Genomic DNA, 7,496 nt, shown 5'->3' on the forward strand with positions numbered 1-7,496 from the left:
AATAAAAATGTAGCACCAAAGATCTTGATCTTAAATGATTGTAATAAGAAAAGTTACTATATTTTGTGCCATTTTTTAAAATGGCACAATAATACTTTCCTAAGTGCAGTTCAGCCATGGATAATTGGTAAAAATCAATTGTCTGTAGATGTTTTGTACAAACTCTTTAGGCTTTCTGAAGGCCTTTTCAAATTTTGTCTTTGGACCTTGATGTATTTTCATTCTTTCTCAGGCTAGTCTTTATATTTAACCAGGAGAGATATATTGTAGATATAACAACAATTTTTGGGGGAATTTTTAATGTGGGAAAAAAAGAATATCTATCTAAAAAAAAAACAATAAAAATACAAAATGCATAAAAACAAACATATGAAACAGTTTAAAGTTAAAATGCACAAAACCAACTCTGTAAATGCAACAGTCAACTATTCTAACCACGATTTTTGGACAAGGTCTTCATGTGACATGAAGTGGAAAATCAACTGGAATGTACTCCGAAGTCGGATTTCCCACTGGGAAACTGAGAGATCATTAATATTTCATCAACAGGATTAGATTCCCAAAGCATGTTTCTTAAAAAATTAAGAAACATTTTTTAAGAAACTTTTTAGCCCCCATTCTTCTTCTTTTGGCCTCCCACTTCCTCATTTTTTATGCACACACAGCACAAATCTGACTCCTAATGAAATTTAAATACAACATGATTTGATTGTATAAAGGCTTCGGAAGATGACAGGCTCCTGTTGCGGTTCTGATTCAGAAAAATAAACTAGATATATGGTCCAAAATATGGAATAATTCAAAGGTGGACAAAGCAGTTTCCATCCAACACAGGACATTCTTGTCTGTCTTGACTCTTTGTGAGTGTGAGGAAATCATTTTTAGTTTTTTGTTTTATGTCTGGATATTTTAAAATTAAGACTTTTACTATAAACAGTTAAAAAGGACATCAAAGCAACTGAAGGACTAAATTCAGTCTCTGAAGTTGTTTTTCACACGGGTCAAGTTGAAGATCCTTCAGCTGAGGAATTTTTCTCAAAATAAACTCAGCTGGACTCCTTTTTTCCTGAAAGTTGGAAAGCCTGACGGTCGGAGGAGGCCGGCGTGTTTCTCTGTAAAGCTGAACAAACGAGACTGTTTGTTCGTCACAAAGAGAGACGCTGACAGCTGGGGACATTCATTACGCTTTCGCAGACAGGTGTCAGGAAGCAGGCTTTTGTCTGCACTTACGGAAATGTCAAACTTTGTGCTTCAGCCGCGAAAAAGGAACTCTGCTAATTGAATCTTCAGAATAAAGACAAAACACAGACCGTACAGTAAATCTTGGTGCTCAGTAGGAGCGGTGCAGGGTTAAAAACAAGGCACATGAGGTTCTTATCTGTCCACAGACTCAAGTATTTTCCCTCTGCAACAACAAAAAGAACTTTTCTCCCTATTTTGACTTCTGGCCTCAAGTATCTGAGGTATATCCGGTACAACAATACCTCATTGTTTGCTTACTGGACGAACATAGAAGCTGCTTTCTAGTCAAGCCAAGATTACAACCCCCCAAACGTCGTCCCAGAGCCTCTGCAGACCAATTTACTTCATGGAGAAAAACTCACACTGCTGCAGAAAGGATGTAGATACTAAAAATGTTGCCTTCAGCGTCATCTGCTGTGTTTTATAACACGGTTTTTTTTAATTAAAAAGAAACACCAAGCTTGTTTTTGGTTCTTCATTCAGTGAAGTTACTCGCAGTGAGTAGAGTACCCAAAGATTTTACTCAAGAAAAAGTAGCGAAAAACAATCTAAAAGAGAAAAGAAAAAACTCTTAAAAGTACATTTTATCAAAAAGTTACTCAAACAGATATAACTGAGTAAATGTAACAAGTTACTCTTGCTAATAATTTTGTGTAAGGGAGATATTATCATTGTTAAAAACATTTCTCAGTCTGGCAATGTACTGCATATACAGCTGCATCTAAAAGTTGTGAAATGTTACAAGAAATCAAGTGGATAAAACTGCAACACTGTAAAGCTTTTTGGTGGCAACAAATTGTTTTTTTTATTCTGCTTTTTCAGGTCAGAGTTCAGAAAACTGTCTGGATTTGTGTATTTTCATATCAGCTTTCGGATAAGCTGTTTAGTAAAAACCGTTTGTGTTTGTTGTACTTGGCCCGCAGCATCAGTGGAGTTTTACTGCTTCCCAACAGTAGTTACCTTGCGAGGGGCCCCAGTGTTTGAAGTTAAACATGCAGAACCACAGCGTTGCGTAAGAGAACCTGGTGTACAGTTCCTCCAAGCTTTCTGGAGCCTCCGGGTTGGTTGGATCTCCAGACTGACTCAGTTTCCTGCAGACAAGCTGTGGTTTCCCCTTCCTAACCGTCAGAAGAAACCCCTCAAAAGAGACTTGCATGACTTTCAGAAAGAACCAAACAAAAGCATACAGAGGCTTCTTGTCTTTATCCATGTTCCTGTTGGTGTGTTAGGGAGTTTTCATACCTGGAAGCCTGGTTGGTAGACTCGGGTCGACTGAGAACCAAAATGGCAACATTTGTTACATTTTCAGCTGATGCAGTTTGCTTTTATACTGCACTGTGGGAAACAAACCAAACTAATGGTTCACCTCCTCACCTGTGGTGGCGCTGCACCAAGAACATCAAGAAGGAAACAACACGAACACTTGTGAAGACGACCTGAGCGCAACTTCCTTCTTCACAAAATGTAAACAGAAATGGAGCGCCGTCAGATTTTAGTGGTTGCAGGATTTCTCTTTTGTCTCTGGTAAAAGACCACGAGCCATTTCTCCCGTTAGAGCCAGAATTTGATTTGGTTACGTTTACCCAGAATGCCCTGCGCTGTAGTCCGCTTCCTGCTTTGGTGTATTTACACCATGGCTGGTGTGAATACACCCAGATTACACATAAACCAGAATCAGTGAGCAGCAGGGATTTTAAAATATTCTGGATTTATTAATCGTCCGTCCGTCCGTCCAGTCCAGTCCAGTCCAGTCCAGTCCTTTTTCAGGTTGCATATCCTGGCCTTTGTAGAAATGTTTCTCTTGTTCATTTGTCGCAGAGTTTTTGTCTTGAGTTTAAAAAGTGATTCAGAACCGTGTCAAACCTTTTAGCTCCAACACCAGAGATGTTCTTGAACAAATGCATTTCCATCAGAGAATCTCCCATTACACTGTACGTGTTTCAGATTTTTATATTTTAGTTGGCCTGCTAATTCTGTTTTGTCTACTATAAACTCGGTCTGTGTAAGTCTGAATCTAATCCTCCACACTTTCTTCAGACGGACTTCCAGAGAACTGAATCCAATAAATCCTTACTGCTTCGGACTGGATGCTGTAGTTTTAATATTTCACTAACCTGCTATTTGAAATGGTCTAATCTATGCATTGTTCACAACTAACAACCTAATATCCATGCAGTGATTAATCATAAGTGGCCAAGAAGTCAGCAGACATGTCTCTGCCTCTCCCAGATCACTTTGAATTAGATTCTTCATCCCCAGATGTTTTTGTTTGATGAAGGAGTGGCTCCCTTATGTAAGGGCCACGTGTTGAGTGCTAACCTTGGCCAGCAGCAAACTGCCTCCTCCAGGCGTCAGTAACGACCTGCAGCCTGTCTGTGATGGAAACAAGCCGCTTTGATTTACAGGAGGAGACCACGGATCGGATTTTCTTGCTTCCAGCAGAGAGTTATTAACAGAAAGCTGTTATATGTATCTGATTTTTCTCAGATTTGTAGCCTCAGGAGGAGGATGAGGCTCCTTTCTGGATGTGGAACTCAGTGATTGCTTTGGCACGATTCCAGGTTTTCTCCTTCCTTTTTAGTAAGTTGTTGCCTAAACATCCTCCTTTTGAATAGCTGCTTGAGGTTGACAGGAAGACTGTAAATAGTCCGATACTCTATACCCTGATTTCATTCCTCCATGAATCACCATTGTGCAAATGTCTCGAGTCACACCCTCATTTCTGTACATTTTCTTTCGTCACAGCCAAACTTTCCTGTAGTCTTTTACTCTGGACTTGATTAAAAGTTTTCATCCTTTTTGATTGTCTTTCCAAGTTTTCCTTTGTTGTTTTTCTCACCTTAGGTTCTATTTACTGGATTTTCTTTCATGTTTCATAAAGACATGACTTTCCAATACTGACTATGTGTCAGATAAAGTTTATTTTAGGCCTAATACTTCTTCTTTTCACATCTACTTTCCTTGTTTTTTTAAACACACAATATCCTGATATGGAGCGTACAGAAACAGTGAAACAGCATCCTAAAAGCTCCCTAAACATTTGAAGACTTTCAGAAAGTTGAGTTTATTTGTACAGGAGCAAATGTGAGATATCAACAGACACTTCTGGACAGTTTTAATAAGTTGCCTTTGAAATATTTAAATCATTCCTGTCTAGCAAAGATCCGATAAAAGAGGGAAACAAAATTAACCTCTTTTTAAATGTTTTTATGAAAACTATGCTGCAACAGACTCCAAATATCAGAATGCGTGTGTTGGAAAAGATTTGATGTTCTTACCAACCACATATAAATCAGAGTCATCAGCATACGTCTGAAAACCTGCATTAGGACATAAATGTGTCAAATTGTTTATTCGTATCAACTGAACAGAAGTGGGAGAAGAATCGAGCTTTGGGGTTCACCTGTAATAATGTCTCACCACATATAGTCATAAGCTGGAATATTTTAAATGTTTTTCACTCAATTGTGAAACACATTATACAGTTTAATTTCACACAAACTAATGTTTTCAGACCTTTCTTTCTGCTAAATAAGAAAGGCAGTATTTCTTAAATAATTAGTCCTTTTTATTGACAGTAACTTCTGTCAGCAGTTATCAGATAACATCACCTGAGTCAATCAATTAAAAAAACCAAAAAAACTAAACATTCAATTTTAGCAAATCCATAGTGGAGATTACTCAATTTGATTAAATGAATTTGAAAAAAATAATATTTCTAAAACAAAAAGCTTGTTCATAAGACTTTTACACTGTGGCACTGAAAACTGCAGCAAATCTGAAAGTTAAGTATGTATATTAAATGTAAAATACAAATTTCACATGTCTTTGCAAAGTGTTTCCTGCTCTTACAGACACGTTTTCACTGTGACGTCATGCTGTAGTTGTGAATTAATGAAGGTTTTATCATGACTCAGCAGTAAACAGCTGTGTGTGTAACTGGGAACCAGTTCAAGAGTCACTCAGATGGTGAGAAACATGTCGAGACTTTGGCACTTCTGTCTGCCATTAGGTGGAAAAACAACTGTTTTAGGAGCTGCTGCGTTAAAATGATCTGCCTCTTTTGTTCGCAGCAGCGGTGATTCCATGTCCTGCAGCAGGAATGCTGCAGAGGATCTTCATGATTCAGACAGTCACAAGTAAAGTTAGCTCATAAAGGAGCAAAGGACGTTTTATCCCAGTCTGACGGGTTAAAGAAGAAGCTTAAATAATGTCTAGATTAATTTTAGACAAATAAAATTTAGTCTGACTTTATTGACTGTGGTATGACAAAAATAAAGTTATAAACAAACAAAATAAGAATTGTGCCACATTTATACGCCTGGTAACAGATAACTAATTAAAAGTTTCTATGCTCTCAGAAAAACTTAAAACATTAAAGAATAATCAAAGATTTGCATGATGCCAGTCGTATCCAAACTTTAAGCTCCTGGCAGGCCACAAAATCCATTAAATAAAAAACACAAACATAAACTTTTTTTTATTTATGAAATATGTATGTCATGTTAGAAAAACAAACAATTTCCAATTGTTTTCTGTTTTGTTGGCTGTTTTTACTATTCCTGACTTGTAACCGAACAAAATCCTTCCAAAGGCCTCAAATGGCCCCCGGGCCACACTTTGGACAACCCTGCTTTATGCTGTTTGAATGCAGAATTTGCTAACTTGTGCATATTGTGAAGACAAAAATGTTCTTTCTTTGTGTTATTAACAACAGCACACAGTAAATATCGCCATTCACAGAGTGAACTTTGGATCATAGTCAATTTTACTCTTTTATCACTCCGACTGCTCAGCAGCAGCCAATCAGCTGTAAAACAATCATGCAAGATGGAGTTTCCAGAGAACATTATGCTGCATTTACAGACTATAAACCGGCAGCTTATCTGCTCTCCCAACAGATGCAGCAGCAGCAGCAGGATGTTATCTTTCATAGTGGTTTCTAAAATAAAGTCACACATCTAACACATTTTATTTCTACTGCAGTATCTTAGGATTGTATTTATGGAATTTAATCCAATATTTCTACTATTTTCTAGCTTTTTCCCTTATGTTTTCAAGCCTCATTATGTTTACGGCATCATGTCTGATGAACAAATATTTGCATAATCTTGCAAAAAAAGAAAACTCATTGCATCCACCCTTACCTAATTCTATCGAAATCCCTCCCTTCAAAGGACTGAGTTTAAAGTTTAGGTGTACCTTCCACCTTAAACCCTCAAAATTAAAATGTGGCTATTGAGAAAGATTTCAAAGAGTTTTACAGCAGAATTAGTTCAGGCGTGTCTCGGTTTGCAGCTCGAATCAGAACCAAGAGAGCAACATGGATTAGTGCCCTAAAGAGGAAAATCAGACAGCATGGCTTTGCCTAAAGTCAAGCATTTCCAGTGAGAGTACCCATAATTACAGGTCTAATCAAAGTCCAAAGATAGCATCACATGAAGCTGCATGTGTGCTCATGGCTGCATTTACCGAGTCCAACATGCAAAATCCAACAAACTCGCTGAGGCTGTTCTGCATGTGAGACGTCAATCTGTGTCTAAAACGTTAGTGCTGCATTACTGAAACACAAGAGAACAGCTTTTTATTTGGGATCTGGATGTAGGAAGGACAGATTTTAGAAAACAACACTAAACTCTATTTTTAAAAAATCATTTAGAAAGGTATTGGTGAAATTATGGAAACTTACAAATGATGTTCCTCTTGAAAAATAAAGTTTAATCAAAAGAGATTATTTTATAGGCAGACTTTTTAGTGAGTTAATTGGATGTTTCATGTTTCTGGTGCCTTTTTTTAAAAAAATTTTTTAATCTCTTCTCATCAAGTTTTAACCCTGAAAAACTGATATTTTAGATGAAATGTGACCAAATGTTTAATAGAAGTTCACAGTTCACACTTCTGTGATAAATCAGAGAAGTTTATCACATGCTAGTTTAATAAATCTTTACCTGCAAGACAAAGAAGAACAATATCAGCATTGTTCTTTATCATAAACGGAATCATTTCATCATTTCCCTGATTAACTTCTTTACAGCAGAACTAAAGATATTCTTAAAAATTACTGTCCTTGACTTGTGTCAGATATAAATACAAATGAATTCACAGATTTGATGGCTTAAAATTTGGCTTAGAGCTTCGTTCTTTCTTGCTCTTGAAAGACTGATGAGATGTTAATATTGTTCTGGATGCATCTTGTTGGCAGAGCAAAGCCGATGATTGTGACTTTATTAATAAATCTTTTGGGTCAACCATAT

This window comes from Poecilia reticulata, chromosome 10 (assembly GCF_904066995.2).
Source record: "Poecilia reticulata chromosome 10, P_reticulata-male-v2, whole genome shotgun sequence".
Taxonomy (NCBI): Eukaryota; Metazoa; Chordata; class Actinopteri; order Cyprinodontiformes; family Poeciliidae; genus Poecilia; species Poecilia reticulata.